We start from the raw sequence: 17,796 nt of genomic DNA, 5'->3' as shown, positions 1-17,796 counted from the left end.
ATAGTTGTGTTGTTATTTCAAGGGTCATGGCAGTCTCTAGTGGTGCAGCACAGAGAAACGAAATATGTTTCCCGTGTTTCTAAAACTGTTAATAAACTAAAGAGAGAACATTTTTATCATTCTTCTTGAAATAATGCTGTCAAGAGTCTACCACATCCTTGTACTAAATCAGGGAATTTGCCTATCCTTGGGCCCCTCCAACAAATCTCATTAGTGGTTGTTTTAACGGAGATTTTTGTTTTTAAGCCAAAAGAGAACCATAGTAACTGCACACTTCCTAAACCATTTCACTCACGAATGGGAAACAAGTCTCCAAATCTTTGCTCACATGAGTAATCACATTGATATCCTTGGGCCTTCCATTATTAGGAGCTAGAACTGTGAGTGTAAATTTGCAGGATTTGGATGTGCCACTTCATTACTTCATAAGAGTGAAATCTGTAGCTGAAATCAATAGTTAAGCATGCAAGGCATAGAAAAGATACACATTCTTTCATGGAGGTCTGATTATAATGCATCTCTCAGTTTTGTTTCAGCATCAACAAATAAGCATATCATTGTAAAGAGATGTAAAGACGATAGGCAGTAACTACAAAGACACATTTTAGACAGACAGTTTACCTCAATAGGGGAGCTAGGAATGGTCCACCAGAAAGAACAGAATAATGGTGAAAAAGGTCAACACTTCCTGAAAAACCAACATGCTAAGTCACAGACCAAGTTTTTGGTTTTCTGTCAATCAGTAGTGTAACTGTTGTCAATCATCCCCCCTTACCTTGTTCGTGATTTTTGAATGGCCACAAAAGAAACTTTTGTTGATAATTATGGCCTTTACAATTCATCTGAGTCACAAGGAGGATTTTCATAGCCCGCCTGTGGAATAGACTTGGTGTGCCCCAAGCTGTGCTCACGTATATCCAACCAATTCAAGCTAAAGTTTCCCACGATAATATGAAAGGAAATAAAAGACTCTGACAAACACAAGTCACTATTCTAAAAATAACAGGGAGAGGGGAAAGGGAGAAGATAGGCAACATCTTCTGATTTTCTTTTTTTTTTTTCTTTTTTCTCCCAAAGAGGATAAATCTAGTAACTCCCTCTACAGAGAGGTGCAGTTAGACAGCATACGCACCTGTGCATCTTGTGGATTTTCTGAGGGACTCCTTACATTCTCCCGCTTACCACACACTTCATCTTGCAATGACTGGGAACTTTCTGCTAAAAATTTGTGCCAAGAGTTCATGCCCCTTCATTTATTTTTAATTCCAGAGTTCCCCAATGACTTTTCCTTCCCCCAAACACTTCCACCTTCCACAGATACATTTTTGCTCTGTTTTCTTTGGCGATCGGTTTGAGTGACCTATCTTGTCCCTGCTGAAAGTGCGAAGAAAAGATTTGTGAGAGAAGGTTCTCACGTAAAGCCCCGTTTTGGAACTGATCCAGAAGAGTGACAAATCTGATAACATCAAAGACAGAACATCTGAAACTGGGACTGAGGCGGAACAGCTTTCTCAACAAATTGCAGCCTCTAGAAATGTACTCATTTCCAAACAACCGAGCCCGCTTATTTGTTTATTTCCCTAGCTTCACCCAAAGAAAGGCTGAAACAACTTTAGAGAAATAACAGCAAAGTTGTTCGATGGAAACCAGCCCCTCTACTGTAAACAGTGCCTCCCCACAAACTGAGCAGCTGCACAAAGCAGAGACAATGCGGGGACCCTCAGCATCATTAACCAACTTCCCTTCCTCACGCAACGGCTGCTTCAATAAAGCAATTACAATAGCATCGTGGAACAGTACAACGGGGGGGGGGGGGGGGGGGGGGGGGGGGGGGGGGGGGAAGAAGAAGAAGAAGAAATAACCTTACCAGCTTCTCCTACAGTATACAGCTGAAAGGGAAACAAAACCCCCAGCTGCCGTAGTGCATGCAATTGGTCTCCCAGAATGAATTGACTGAAAGAACTATGAAAGGCTGAAGTCCGCTGGCCCCTCGCAGCAGCCTCTCCCGGCTCCCTCTCTCCGTGCTTCCTCACAAAGCCATTCTCCCGTTCCCTAATCCTCACACAGGAAAATGCAGTGCGCACCAAATGACTTCAGCGCAAGCGGCTCTCCCGGGGGTGGGGGCAGAGCCCGCTGCGCTCTGCTGTGCCTGGACACCCCCGCAGGCACCCGCACCCCACAGCTTGTAGCCTACTTTTTATTATTATTATTATTATATTCTCATTTAAACCTTTTTTAATTAGCTGCTTGACTGTCTAAAGCTGCTGATGGGCCTAAGATGACTTCTTTTTTTTTTTTTTCTAAACAAAGAACATGTAAATAAAACTTAAATATTGCAAACTGCAGAATAGCAACTAAGATGTTCCCCCCAGAAAATCAATAATCAAAAAAGAAGAAGCCCGACAGGCAAGGAATTAATAATGTTAGGAATCACCAAGTTAAAAGTTATATAAAAACATCAGCACCTCCCTGAAATTCTTTGGATAGATAACATCAGAACAAACTATTGCGTTTTTCACAATGAAAGATTTCTATCTATGGTCCCAGTTTGTGTAAAAAGAGACAGCATTTTTTCCATCTAATTTGTCTTGAAAGCATGCCATGGATTCTGAGATAACGTCCCCTACATATTCTCTGATTTTCAAGAAAGCTTTAGATCTTTGTTAAGGAAATGCTGTTGTCATATCGGGTTTTAACGCGTTTTACCTTTCTGTGATATGCTGAAACTCAGAAATAGACAGCTGCCACTAAGTAAATCAAAGACCTAGAAAAGCAGATGGCATAATTTCATGTTGTAAATGATGGCTGCGAGCCTTCCACCAATAATTTATAAGGAGACTTCCTCCTGCTTGTTCTCCTGCTCGGCAGCATGCTGTTTGAGCCTTTCAAACAAAATAAATAGACTTCAAACCACCAGCTTTGCACACACTAGCACTTACCAATGCTATTTCAACCTGACACAAGATGACTTTGTTCCTCTGTGACCCTGGACAGAAAACTGAGGTGACAGCTTGATGGATGAGATCTTTTTTTCACAATATGGGTTGTGACTTCATGGTTCTGTCTCCCCATTATTGCTTAGCTGAAGGAGGAGACAGGAGCAGAGGAGGATCTTCCACTATACAAACTCATTTGAACAGTAAAAATGAAGCAGGCATATGCAAGAAATACCTTGAACACCTTTTACTTACAACAAAGTTTTGAAGCTGGGGGAATCCCTTTCCATTTCTGCTAAGAATGGGGTGTAGAAGCTGATAAAGAAGGGGTTCCAAGGAGAGCAATCAATGCCAATGCTTGACTCCAAATGATAGCTTAAGTAAGTGATAAGGAAGGATGGAAGGACAGAAGGGAGGGTGGAAGGAAGGGAGGGAGGGAGGGAGGGAGGAAGGAAGGAAGGAAGGAAGGAAGGAAGGAAGGAAGGAAGGAAGGAAGGAAGGAAGGAAAGAATTCTGTTGGTTTCAATTATGGTCAAAGAACACTTGGACTGTAAATTTTGTGAATATTCCCCTCACTATGCTAATTTAGTTGTTTAACAGGAATCTTGAACTATTATTTACTGGACAACAGCCTTAGTGCCATAACCTGCCCATTACAGCGAGTTGTCTTCATTATACAAAAATTATCATAAAATATCAGAGGAATCACATAAATTCAAAAACAAATTGACACCCACTATTTCAGTATTAGAATGTAGATTCTCTGCTAAAATGAGTTCAGAAGTCTTTTTACAAGATTGTTAATCTATTTCACACAAAAACTGCCAGTTTTCTCAGAACTCTCCAATAAGAAATTGCTTTTTCATGAAAAAGTTGAAAAAGGAAGTTGATCAATGAACTCTCTGAAATGCAAGGCTCCACCCTATACAGGCTTGAGCTCATTAACAAATATCCTAAAATGTGAATTCAGCTTCTTATTTCCCTAGGGAGGAACACAGACTGCTAATATCTTTATGCCTTTGTTACTGCTTTTTCATCTGATCTGATGGGTTCATTATCAAATCACTGATTTTATGGGCAGATGCTGAGGCCAAATGACCTGGCACAAAGAAGTCTCTGGTCAGAAGCCAAATCTTTCCTATTCCACACTATTGTACCTCATGCTCTGACATATTATTTCTGAGAACAAGGACTAATTTATAGCTTACCCTGTATTTGAGATCAAGTGTTAAAATGTTTTGTGTTTGTTATCACACAAATTATGTTGTTACCATTTTGGATTTTATATTTATAACTCTGTCTAAAAAATATACAGGAAGTCCCTCCAAGTAGCAAAAATGTATTAATGTATGTGAATCAAAAAATACCAGTGTCTTTCCATAAAGATTCACTTTGTTTTGGATAATGGTATTATGTATTTTAATATTTATGAATATTCTTAATTCTGTAGCATTTCTGTGAGGTAGTGCCCATCTCATGAAAATATGGAAAGACAAATAAGCAGAAGCCAAAGAGTGATTGATACCTACCTCAGAAGCAAAATCTAAGATTCGTGTACAGGCTTATCTGCAGTTACCTTTTGTTTAACCAGTTCAATGCACATTTACAGGATGTTGCTTTGTGGCTGTTTTTTTTTGGAGGGAGGTGGGGGTTGGGAGGTTCTTGGAACCATGTTAGAACTACCTGCTTGCTTTCAGTGCCTCAGTCCAGGGATTTAAGTAGGAATCTAGCATGGTGAATGTCAGGTAACATGAATTTCATCCCCTAAAAAGGAGTTTTAAGAGATGTATTTGTGAATCATTTATCTCCTAATTGCAGCAACTAAACTGCTGTCTTTGCCTCCTTGTGTCTGTTTTAACAATCTGAGAACATTCCCATTTGTAAAGAAGGAAATACATTAAATGTTTTACAAACAGTAAAAACTGTTCACAGACCACTTTATTGCCTTTAAATAGTAAAGTTCATGCCATCTCATACAGAGCAAACTATGATACCCACTATCAAAAGGAGCTCTGAAAACTCTTAAAAGGCCATCCCTGTACCTGGAAACCAGTTAAAATGAGTTTGTGTAGGGAAAAAAAAATCTCACAATAGAACATAATATTAAAACCAGCAAGCACTGAAAAATTGGAAGAACTCATTTTTCTCATGCTTGTAGCAGAACAAAATTTTGAGACTAACACATGACAAATGCCTGAAGGAAGTCTGAGCTTTAGGATATATCAGCAGGTTTACACACTCTGCTTCATTGCTTTTTTTTTTTTTTTAACTTGCTCTCAGTTCTGTCCTCTTTTATCTGTATCATCTGTTGAAAAAATCCTTATTTGCGTAGCATTTTTTCTCTTTCTGTGTTTCTTGGATTAAAAAAAGCATAAAGCAAGGTTATTTGGATAATAGCCCTGCATTTTTCATAGCAATTGTAAGCACATTTGAAATCAACTTTTCCGCAAGCGGAATGGTGCAGACAAATGCACTGGAAAAGATGCCATCAAAAAGAAACTTTAAGAGTTGCTAAACTCTTTGAGAATCATGGCTGTGAATGATGACTGCAATCCAGTGCCCTTCTTTGATTTTTCTTGTTTATCTTCTCCTAGGACAAAAAGGAAATTTCTTAAAGGAAATGTGGAAAATGGGTGCAACGTATCCTTATAAACAACTCTTTACAAGGGTAGATAATGGCAGAACAAGGGGAAATGGTTTTAAGTTGAAGGAGGGAAGATTTAGGTTGGATATCGGGGGAAGTTCTTGACAGAGAGAGTGGTGAGGAGCTGGAACAGGCTGCCCAGAGAGGTTGTGGATGCCCCGTTCTTGGAGGTGTTCCAGGCCAGGTTGGATGGGACCCTGAGCAGCTTGGTCTAGTATTAGACGTGGAGGTTAGCACCCCAGCCTGTGGCAGGGGGGTTGGAGCTTGATGATCCTTGAGGTCCCTTCCAACCCAAGCCATTCTATGATTCTATGAAACAGAAATGCACATTTTAGGGATACACACCATGCATCTTTGATCAAGAAATGTAAATTGCATAAATAGCCAACAGATGCTCTGGAGAGCATATCTTTTAAAAAACTCTTTAATGTAGTCAACTAATATTACAACTTTGCCATTCGCAGATAAAGCTGTTCAACGACCTGTGCCCAGCCAGCCTATAACATACGTATGTTGAAATGCAAAGACGTTCTTTGGCTACGTTACAGAATCTATCTTCTGAGAAAGCAATGCAGTGTCAAATTTGAAACTGGAGGAGCAGAAAGGTGGAGAAGGAAGGATGGTTAGCAGTAAAGAGGGTAAAAAAACAGTAGAAAAAGACTGCTGGGTAAAAGGATAAGAAATAAGAAATAGGCAACAACTGCAACTTTACCCAAGTTGGTGTTTCCCTTTGTCAAGGGTTTGATCTCCAGGGGCTCAATCTAACCCTCCTCTCTCTTTGCTTGCCTTTTTTTTCCCCGAGTTGGATGAAAGTAAGGATTCAGCAGTGCAGCTGGGTTTACTTTAGCAGTGTATGTGTAAAACTGAGGGTATCTGGCTTAACACTTCAAAGCATGTCAGCCAACAAGCATGTTCATCTAGCCTGTGAACCTCCGTAAATGTGTTAGTCCTCCTAAAAGTGTGATAGAAGAACAAGATAAAAACAGCAAATGGCAAGAGCAGCCTGTGGTTTGAAAATGCTTAGATCTTCTTACTTTCTCTATTCATAGAGGAAGGAGCACAGCAGTACTCACAAGGAGCAGAATAGTGTCACTCTGTGTAAATTGGATAGAAAACACATTCCAAGCACCTTTTCAGTGCATGCTGGTCCTAGAAAGGCTGGTCGGAGATAAGCCAACGCTGTTCTTTTGGACAGTTGGGTGCTTCTCCTATGCAGATGGGAAGGGTCCATGCAGCCCATCTCTGCAGCCCTTGCTCCAGCCTGGTGATGAGCAGGCCACCTGAGCCCAGGAGGGCTTCACAAGGCCCCAGCAACAGCAGGCAAAGCTGTGCTTCTGCTGTGCAGTTTGGAGGGGCTGTACTCTTCTCTTCACTCTTGCACTAGCTGCAGGCTGTTAAGGATGTTCCCTGCATTTTCTTGATCAGATACAACAAGCATGTCCAACCCAAGGCCATGGGCTGTACACAGCCTGGCACAGCTCGCAATGTGGGCACCCCCTGCCTTGCACCACCATGCTGGTGGCTCTGCCCCGCTGAGAGGCCCAACCCAGCCTGGTGCGTGCAATCATTGCTCAGCAATGACCACACAGCACTGTTAGCACTGTCTGAGCTGCAGCCAGGACACGGGGAGCACTGCAGTGCTAACTCAAGTTATGGCAAATTATTTTATGCATTTTGATACACTGGCTAAACACAGTATCTATGAACAGCAAAAAATATGCAGCCGTGCTTTCCATTCTGATAAAGGAATTTGAGACTAAGTTTCAAGATTGCCCCCCCCAAAAATTGATTTTTTTTATATATTTGTGACTCCATTTTCAGTCAATATAAATACATTTTCAAATGGAACATATAGAGTTGCAATCAGATATTCAACTCAAAAATCTGATTGCCTTTTTACCAGACTTTTATAAGAAAGAAGTAGCCCTCATCTCACAGCCACACCTTATTCATGCCATTGCTTTTGGCACTACGTACATTTGAGAACAACTATTTTCAAGGATGAAGTACAGGGAGAGTAATATTTCATCAAAAATCTCTGGGACAAACACCTTGCAACCACTGCCATCAAGCCAGGCTGATGCGTTAGTTTCACAAAAACAAGGTCACATATCCCAGTAGTTTTATGGTTTTGTTGCTCTTTTTTACTGTTTTAATTTAAATAAAATAAAACAAGTTTTTTTGCTTATATATATTAACTATATTATATATTTTATGAGGGCTGCTCCAAAAGTAACGCCTCCTATTTTATTATGTTGGCTAACAACATCAGAGGCAGATGGTGGTGGTACGACAGTAGAGGCTGAAGCTTACCACCAATACTCCATTACATGTTGTTGCTGTGCACCAGATGGCAGCAGAGGGGCAGTCTGACACAATGGTGTCTGACGTGGATGTGTGTATGAAGCAAAGGGGTGGAATTTAATTCCTCCACCCACTAACATTAATCAATGCTTGCTGAACATTTCTGGAGACCAAACAGTGGATGTGAGCACAGTGACGGCTGGGTGGTGCGATTCAGCAGTGATGACACTGACAGTGCTGGTGCAGGTTTTGATGAGCGTGGCACGCAGGCTCTTGTTCATCGCTGGTGAAAATGCATAGTTCATGGTGGTGAATATGTTGAAAAAGAGTACTATTTTGTAGGTGATAATTTGTTCTATCAAATAGTGCTATTGTGCTCTTTGTATTGGTTGCAGTTTCCATGGAAACAAATAGGAGGCATTACTTGTGGAGCAACCCACGTATTTCCAGCTGAAGATAATTCCCTTCACTGAATGTGGCCCAGGCAAGCCAAAAGTTGGACATGCATGAGAGATGGCATTCACAAGTTACTGTACTACAGACAGATTGATAGGAGCAGATCCACAGACACAGGCATGGAGGAGTCCAAAGGCCCTTGAAAACCCAACCAGTGAGATTCTGTGTTTAAAGACAAACATCTGCATAGAAATGCCTAGGCTGGAAGCCTCAGGCTGTTAATTTCTTTGGAGGAGACGTGTACATTTTCCTTGTAGTTCAGAACTTTGCAGCACAGTGGAATTCCAACTCCAGTTAAATCTTATGGATATTACTACAGTGAAAGCATATACACAGTGATTTACATAGCGGTATTCTTGCCCACTTTTTCCAAAACAAAAGAAAATTAAAGTAGTGAATTTGGGTGTATTTGTGAAGAGGGAGGAGAAGTAAGGAATAAAGTGGCATACAGACATATGGCATACATAACTGGTGGGAAGCGCCCTGCAAACTACTGCAAACAACATCATCAACATCTTACAGTTAATCAGACTCCTTACATTAAACTCACTTCTAGGAACAAGAATTTGTAGTGCTGATCTGTAACTTCAGCACTGTTGCAGATTTACCCCTTTGTTAAATATTTCTCCTAGGAGTTATCATCACATTCACATGACAAGAAAAAATAACATATGACTTTATCTGGACATTATCCAATAACATACACAAGGAGAGTAGAATATTAGGTGTGAGAAATGCCTCTGTTAATACCATGCACTGCTCTTGCTGTGAGAATATGTGGGATTTTTCATTTGTTCAGAATAACATAAGATAAATCTGTGGCTATCCAGGATAGATTTCAGAGTATACATTGAGCGTAGAGGATTCAGAAAGCAATAATATGGCCAAGGATTGAAATAATAAGGGGATAAACTTAGAAAAGCAGCTTTGTGAGACCCCATTTTACTGTTTGCATCTTGTGTGAGGTCACTCTGGGCACCCCAAGCGCCCCTCATTCCATGGTATCACAGAAACAATCCCTGTCTCTTATTTAGAGTTACTCCAGCCTTAGTGGCCAGCCTCAAACTTGTAAGATGAGGAAGAGAATAGAAGGCCTGATGGTTAACACATCTGCTCACCATGAAGGGGAGACACAAGCTGAATCACCAAGCATAAGTAGCCTGGGAAATCATTTCTGACAACATAAAACTTTAGGAGTAGATTCCTTCCAATCTCATTGATATATAATAAAAACAAATAAAAACTGGCAATTTAAATGAATTATTATACTAAGATTTAAGTTAGTTATGTTATTCTTTTTCTCAAGATTCTCTAACCATTTGGGGTTGTTTTTTTGGGGGGGTAATGACAGATATTTATGCAACCCAGCCACTTTCTAATGAAGAACGAATACCGTTCATGTTCAGGTATTAGGACAGTCTTACCCTCTGCTGGCAGCAGGGTTTTATCATTTCTGCATATCTCTCTCTGGAACTAGCAGGCCTGACTTCTCTGTAAATGTACCCACTGTGAAGCAGGCATGGATCAGTCTTAGAGAAAGGAGCATTTACACTTTGAGATGCAAACTGGTAGGAAGACACAAGTAGCTGTTTTAAAGATACCTCCAAATGCCCATGATTAAATCTTCCTGCATAACTTCAAAAGAGGAGAGGCTCCCTCCTATGGTTAAATCGTGTAAAACTGTGAGCACCATCATGAGCACGAATTCTTCAGATGTAAAGTCACTTGGTAGATATGCTTGCCAGCATGCCTCAAGAAAGAAAACTATTAGAATTTATACATTACGTAAGCCAGATATATAGAGGCTGGGCCTGAAATCTGTAAGTTCCCTACACCAAAAAAAAAGATAATATCATATAAAATAATGGTATTAATCTTAGTTTTCAGATGAAAGCTTAATGCTAACCACAAATGTTCATACCTTCCCCCTGACGTTCTTTAAAAAATGTTCTGTCATGCTTCTGTAATATTTTAATAGCTAAAATGGCACGCCAGTCTGAGAATGACCATGTTTGTGGAGTAAATACTAGATAGAGAAAAATAATGATGATACACTGCATAAAATAATCAACTGCAGTTTCAATCGTATTGAGCGTGTCAATTTTATCATTACATATGAAGCACAGTACCAGAAATAAATAGATTATATGATTCGATCTCTATTTATGACTTATTCCTAGCTTTTATTTATTTATTTTTGCTTTCTTAACACTCTAAAGCAAAGGCTCTGCAAATACAGATTTTGAATTAATGGACTGAAGGGTTCAGAAACAAGTTTTACTTACATAAAAAAAATAGCATCTGTATCCTGAGCCCAAAAGTGCCACTTGCCTAAAGACATGCTAAGAAAAGGAAAAAATGTTTAAGACAATATTCAGTTGTCCATTTTTGACTTGAAACAGATTGTGGTTTTAAAATTTCCCTTATTACAATTACAGCAAGAAAATCTTTCACCAGCTCTCTCTGGGCAGCTCAGTTTACTTTCAAGCCTACCAGACTTAAAATGAGTTGTCAAGAGTTCTTATTTCAATTGTTTTTATGGCAACAGTATTTATTATGTCTGAAAAAAAAAAATCATGGAGAGTCTGTCTGGAGAAATAACACTGTTTCCTATAAATTAATCATGTATTGTTGTGCATTAAAAAAAATCACAGTGGCTAAAATGTTTTTCTTTAGTTTCCATTTTCCATTTTAAGAAGCTCTAATCTTGCTTTTGCATTTGTTCCACTTCACTGCGAATACCTGGGAGTACAACAGAATCTGTCACTGAGTACAGTAATCAACCTCTTGACTGATAAAATGTTATTGTGGTACACTCAACACCTGCACTAGCACAGTTTTCATTAATGGACTACAGTAACTGTTTATATCACTATCAGGAGAGTTTATTAATGCAAACAAAAATTCTACCAGATTGATCATCCTTTGCAGCATGATCATGTGGTAAGAAATCCCTTTTGTCTTACATAGCAGAGAGTTTAGAAGACTACATCTTTCACTGAAAACAAAAGGACAGCTTTAACTTTCATATAAATATTCAACAAATCTGCACGTAAACTTCATATTTGATTTGAGTTTTGAAACACTAACAATCATTAGGTTTTCTGAGTGCACTAAGGGTCTGCTCCAACTCCCACTGAAGCCAGAAGGATCATAGGTCAGTACCCGGTGGCTTCCAGGTACTTCCCTGGAAAGTACATTGAACCACATACAGGTGGCTTAAGAGCTTGTCCCAAATCTTCTGTGGTCTCCATCATGTTTCTTCAATTGGTCAGCTAGTACTGGATCAGGAGCTGGCCCAGAGCTGGCATGTAAAGGGAAAGTTTAGTTCAAGTACATAATGTCAGCTGGCTTTTAATCGGTGTTTTTCACCTCAGCTTGTCTCTCTCTCTACAGCTGGCCTTCAGGTACAGTTTGAAAACTGTGATAGTGGACTGCAAAACCAACTGAAACATCTGAGCCAGACTGTACAGGAAGAGAATTGCATGTTTTCAGGCAGCCTTGATGAAACCCAACGGTAACAGATTGAGTGGTCCCCTCTGCTCAGCACTGGTAAGGATTGGAGCACAGTGTCCAGTTCCAGGCTACCCAGTTCAAGAGAGACATGAACACACCAGAGAGAGTCCAATGAAGGGTTCAAAAGATGATTAAGGAGAGTGGAACATCTCTCACACAAGGAAAGACTGAGAGAGCTGATCATGAAGGCTTCAGACAAGAGAAGACAATCTCATTAAGGTCTGTAAATACCCAGAGGGATGGTGCATAGTGGCAGGACAGGAGGCATTAGGCACAAACTAGACCACAAGGGCTTCCCTCTGAACATTAGGAAGAGTTTCTTTAATGATGATGGAGCACTGGCACAGGCTCCCCAGAGTGTGTGAAGCCTCCTGCTCTGGCTGGCTCTGCTTGAGCAGGGGATTGCACCAGATGGCCTCCAGAGATCCTTTCCAACCTCAACCATTCTGTGATTTGGTGATTAAAAAAAGATTTTAAAACATCATTCAGAATGAATCCTCCGACAGATAGAAACTGCAGATAGAAACTGACACACATAAAAAACCCTCATAATTTCATAGTTTTATTTACATTATTTACACATGCAAATATTTTGTTAGAAAAACCATCATAACAGGAGTATAGAACACGAACAATAAAACACATCCCTTGAGAGGAATGGGCTTTAAAACTTAATCACCACCAGGAGCCAGGGCACCTCATATTTCATATGTAGCATATAAAATAACTTTGCATATCGTTTCCCTCCATTTACTCTGACATTTCTCTATTAAATTATTTAAAAATGCTCTCCTCTTTAAGGCAGAGTATAAGCTATAGTTTTATTAACATAAAGAATAATATATTGCCACTAATAAAAATATAATTCTAGCCAATTGCACAAGTTCCAGTGTGACTGGCACCCCCTGTTCCTTGCCCCTGGCAGTATGGTAAGCATAACCAAACAATTGGCAAACGTCTATATCATGTCTGTGGGCTGTCAAGGTACACTCCAGCCCTTCTTTCCTCCCCTCTCAGGCCCTAGGATGTGTGGACACCCATTGTCAGAGTGATAAGGACATTAATGTTATCAAGACCCAAGTGCTGAGTCACCAAGAGCCTACGGGGAGCACCAACTTATGGGGAGCTTAAGCCCATCAGCATCAATACCAAGGTACTGGTTTGCAAGGATGTCATGATACTCATCGTGGAACAGGGAAAGGTGACAGCACAGGAAGCGCTGTCTATAAAATCAGGCAGCTCCAAGCCCTAAGCAGGGCTTATTTGTAAAAACAGTTCCACGGAATGCAACCAGTTTACTTGAGTGAATGTAGTTCAATTGGACAAGAAACTTTCTAATTTCACAAAACACTGTTATTAAATCATTCAGACATCCCAGCTTTTTGCTGATGATCACAGAATCATAGAATCACCAAGGCTGGAACAGACCTCCAAGATCATCCAGTCTAACCGTACACCTATCATCAATATTTCCCAATAACCATGTCTCTCAGCACAACATCGAAGTGTTTCTTGAACACCTCCCGGGACAATGAGTCTACCACCTCCCTGGGCAACCCCTTCCAGCACCTGACCACTCTTTCAGAGAATAAATTTTTCTTAATATCCAACATGAACCTCCCTTGGTGCAACTTGAGGCCATTCCCTCTTGTCCTATTGCCAGTTATCAACATTTATTTTTTCTCTGCAGATGTGAACTTACACATCCACGCATATATATGTACACATATACATGTGTATTCATGTCACTGAAATTACACACTCTAAATCCCAGCATAATAAGTGTCCTTTTATTTTGCTTTTAATTGCCAGAGAAGCTTGACAGCATGCTTCTATTTTTCTTCCCTCAGAGATCTCAGTGAGCTTTTAAAACAAGTGATGTCTTGAATATGCACTCTATTTAAATAAGAATGGGAGTGAATTTTCTCTTTGGTGGCAGCAGTGCCTCCAAAGACAAATGTTTTTCCCATTACCATTTCTGTTGTCGAAAACTGCACTCTGAGCCCAGCATCTAGGCTGGGAGCACTGAGCCCATTTCAGCAGCACTGGCAGGGGTCATGCTCCCCGAGCTGGAGGTCAGCCCCATGGTCTGGGAGCAGGGGGCCATGGAGCCGGCTAGCGATCCCACACACCACGCTTTGTGCTCGGGGGCTGGAAGTCAGCCCTACTTATGCTGGATCATGCAGCGAGCCAGCCCAGCGTGCCTGACAGCCAGCGGTCACCTTATATTGCGAGGATGCTTTCATATGGGCAACCCTTTTTCTCTGCCCATTTCTATCACTTGAATGGTGACTGTGACAACAATAACGGCTCATAGGCAACATTTTGGTGTACTGATGACCACATTTTCAAAGACCACTGGGGAGAAGAGACATAATCATCAGTACCTTGCCATTAACACAAGGCTAAATCTCATAATGTGTGACAATGTTTCTTATAAATAAGCAGCCTGTGACAGAGGATCAGACGTTGTGGAGAGGGAGACTAGATATGAAAACACCATTCTAAAGTTTGCCCTCCACTTCTGTTGCTATTGTGTGCTTCCACGCTGACCTTAGGTAATCTTGAGCTCACTGTTCTTTCCTTGCCTGCCTTTAAAACAGAGATATTGTTTCCTCAAAAGATAAGCATTGTTAGGAGAAAGCCATTAAACATTATGAGACATCCAGCTATGCTGCAGAGGACTACTGTAAAAAAGTCTTCACATCTATATATAAAAAATATATATGAGAGAAGAAGGTCTATAGCTCACAGCTATATCGTTACACACATATATGTATAAATTTAAAGAAAATAATCATGAAGTTACCATCCCTATTTTTGGTATTATAAGAAATAAGCTGATGGGTAGATTTGTTGCCAGTCTTTAGAATCATTTAGCATTTTTATTGTCCCACACGGGAAGTGAATAGTATCTTTCAGAAATAATTTATACACTACTAGACAAGGAAAGTATATATAAAAAAAAGCTGTTCATTGGTGTGTTCCTTTTACTACTGATGTTTTTACAGAATTAATAAAAATAACCATAAATCAGAAGAGAGATTCATACCATTTAGAAATTATCTAGTCATGTTGCCTATAACGAACTTCACTTTCTAAAGCATCCACTTACAATTTAATAAAACATTTAAATAATATTCAACAAGTCATATTGTCTCCTTTCTAGTAATAGAGTAAACCGATGAGTTGAACATGCAAGAGCTGTACTGATATTGTCAAACCATTTGCAACAGGCTAGATGCCGAAGTAACTCAACGGAAGACAGGCCACTAGGAAGTACTGGTAGCTTCTTGAGAAGACCATATACACAGTGTTATGCTACAAAGAAAAGTCTAGAAGGAGTGAAAAGTCACCCTAAGCACATTTTTGAGAGTCAACAGATAAAAAAAAAGCTATGAAATCCCTATCTCATTCAATGTGGCCAAAGTAGGCACATGCTGAAGTCACCAAAGATGCTTCTGCATGCATAGACATACCATAGTAGTGTTCAGTTGCAATAATTCCAGTATTTAACTAGCTGCCGAACTGTAATGTGAAAGTCTGCAGTGCTCATAGTTACCCAACATTTGAGTATGGTGCTATTCCTCACTCCTATGCCAATTAGCTCTAGGCTTTCTAGCATTCAACCCTCAGCTTATACCCAAATCTGAGAAAAAATAATAGACTGTTCTTTCCCTTTCTTCCCCTTTTCCATTCTCCCTTAAGGGCCAACACCTCCACAGCAACAGCATATTTGTTATGTCAAAATTTCCAATAAGTAGACATTTTAAGTTATACACTGCAGCAGGGATTTAGGCTAAATACGGTAAGACTGTAAATCCTTACATCCTCAATTTTAGTCTGTAAAAGACAATCATCTACTATGCTGGTACAGTGCCTAGAATAATGTACTTTTCAAGTATAAAATAATATTAAAATAATAGCGTATAATGTGGTATAATATGATGAATAATAAAATTCAGCACTAAAATTACCCACATTGAGGTGGGTAATATTAAGTAGATCCTTCCATGTGATCCATCATACTTGAAAGGTCATGGATGTCTGGTTGGAAAAGGGGAAACATAACCCCCATTTTCACAAAGGAAAAAAAGAAGATCCAGAGAATTACAGGCCAGTCAGTCTCACCTCTGTGCCTGGCAAGATCATGGAGCAGATCGTCCTGAAGGCCCTACTAAGTCACATGGAAAATAAAGATGAGGTGATTGGTGGTAACCAGCATGGCTTCACCAAAGGCAAGTCATGCCTGACAAACTTGGTAGCCTTTTTGGATGGAGTTACAGCATCAGCGGATTAAGGAAGAGCAACTGACATCATCTACCTGGACTTGTGCAAAGTGTCGGTATTGGGACTGGTGTTATTTAACATCTTTGTAGGCAACATGGACAGTGGGATCAAGTGCACTCTCAGCAAGTTTGCAGACAACATCAAACTGAGTGATGCAGTTGACACTCTAGAGGGAAGGGATGCTATCCAGAGGGACCTGGACAGGCCTGAGAGGTGGACCCAAGAGGTGAGCCTCCCTCATGAAGTTTGACAAGGCCAAGTGCAAGGTCCTGTAGCTGAGTCAGGACAATCTCAAGCACAGATACAGGCTGAGCAGAGAATGGCTTGAGAGCAGCCCTGAGGAGAAGGATTTGGGAGCGTCGGTTGACAAAAGATTTAGCATGAGCCAGCAGTGTGCACTTGCAGCCCAGAAGACCAACCGTATCCTGGGTTGCATCAAGAGAAATGGGAGGTGATTTTGACCCTCTACTCTGCTCTTGTGAGACCCCACCTGGAGTACCATGTCCAGTTCTGAAGCCCCCAACACAAGAAGGACATGGAGTTGTTGGAACAGGTCCAGAGGAGGGCCACAAAGATGATCAGAGGGTTGGAGCACCTCCCCTACGAGGAGAGAGCCAGGGCTCTTCAGCTTGGAAAAGAGGAGGCTCTGAGGAAACCTCATAGCGGCCTTCCAGTACCTGAAGGGGGCCTACAGGAAAGATGGGGAGGGACTTTTTAGAGGGCATGTAGTGACAGGATGCAGGGAAATGGTTTTAAACTGAAAGAGGGTAGATATAGACTAGATATTAGGAAGAAATTCTTTACTGTGAGGATGGTGAGACGCTGGAACAGGTTGCCCAGAGAGGTTGTGAATGCCCCCTCCCTGGAAGCATTCAAGACCAGGCTGGATGGGACTTTGAGCTACCTGGTCTAGAGGGAGGTGTCCCTGCCTATAGCACGGGGGTTAGAACTAGATGATCTTAAAGGTCCCTTCCTATCCAAACCATTCTATGATTTTATGTTGCAAAAAAAGCACTGCAAAGACATGTACCTACTACTCCTATGAGATTTGTGTTGCTGACAGTGACTGCAACGAAAAAAGGGGCAGTAAATTCAATCCATACACTCAGCAGATAAATCAAATAGTATTATATGAAGCACGAATGATACAGGGTGGTGAGAGGGGAGCCAGCATGCAATGTCTGCTTTTCCCAAAGCCTTGGCAGTCAATGAAATGAATATATATATATATATATATATACATACCCTTTGCAACTCGGAGAGATCATCTTTGGGCAAATAGTAACTCTAGTGCATAGAAATAAAAACAGATTTGGAAACTAAATACTTATCATCAGGAAATTATCATTCCAAAAGATTTATTAAAAAAGATAAATCTTATGTGAAGATATTCAGCTTACAGTTTTGAATTCAAATCTCATTTGAAGTGACTCTCGTGAAGTGAATCTTGGTTTTTTTGTTTGTTTGCTTTATTTTTTCCCTTTCTAGGTAACAGCCTTAAAATGCCTTTTTTTTTTTTTTTTAATGGGATGGGAAAATTGTTTCCTGCCCAACTCTCATGGTGAGTGGCTGGCAAATGATAGCAAGACATGGAATGCAAACAGATGGATTCAATCACTGCACTTAGTAAATACATGAAATGTGGTTGTG

General features: G+C 40.4%; 1 protein-coding gene across 2 annotated transcripts in view; it reads right to left on the bottom strand.

Moving 5' to 3' along the window:
* The window catches only part of MID1 (midline 1), a 253,902-nt gene that overhangs the window by 183,538 nt on the left and 52,568 nt on the right, over positions 1–17,796 (bottom strand). The window contains exon 1 of one of the 2 annotated variants that reach the window (XM_021410719.1): positions 1,868–2,053. The exons of the other annotated variant lie outside the window; for it this stretch is intronic. The gene's annotated coding sequence lies outside the window, so the exon portion shown is untranslated. Of the gene's footprint in view, positions 1–1,867; positions 2,054–17,796 lie in introns of those variants that run through there. 2 annotated transcript variants of the gene reach the window in all.

The sequence above is a fragment of the Numida meleagris genome, chromosome 1 (assembly GCF_002078875.1).
Source record: "Numida meleagris isolate 19003 breed g44 Domestic line chromosome 1, NumMel1.0, whole genome shotgun sequence".
Taxonomy (NCBI): Eukaryota; Metazoa; Chordata; class Aves; order Galliformes; family Numididae; genus Numida; species Numida meleagris.
Note: the sequence above shows the minus strand (reverse complement) of the source record. Positions and strands in the feature narration are given on the sequence as shown.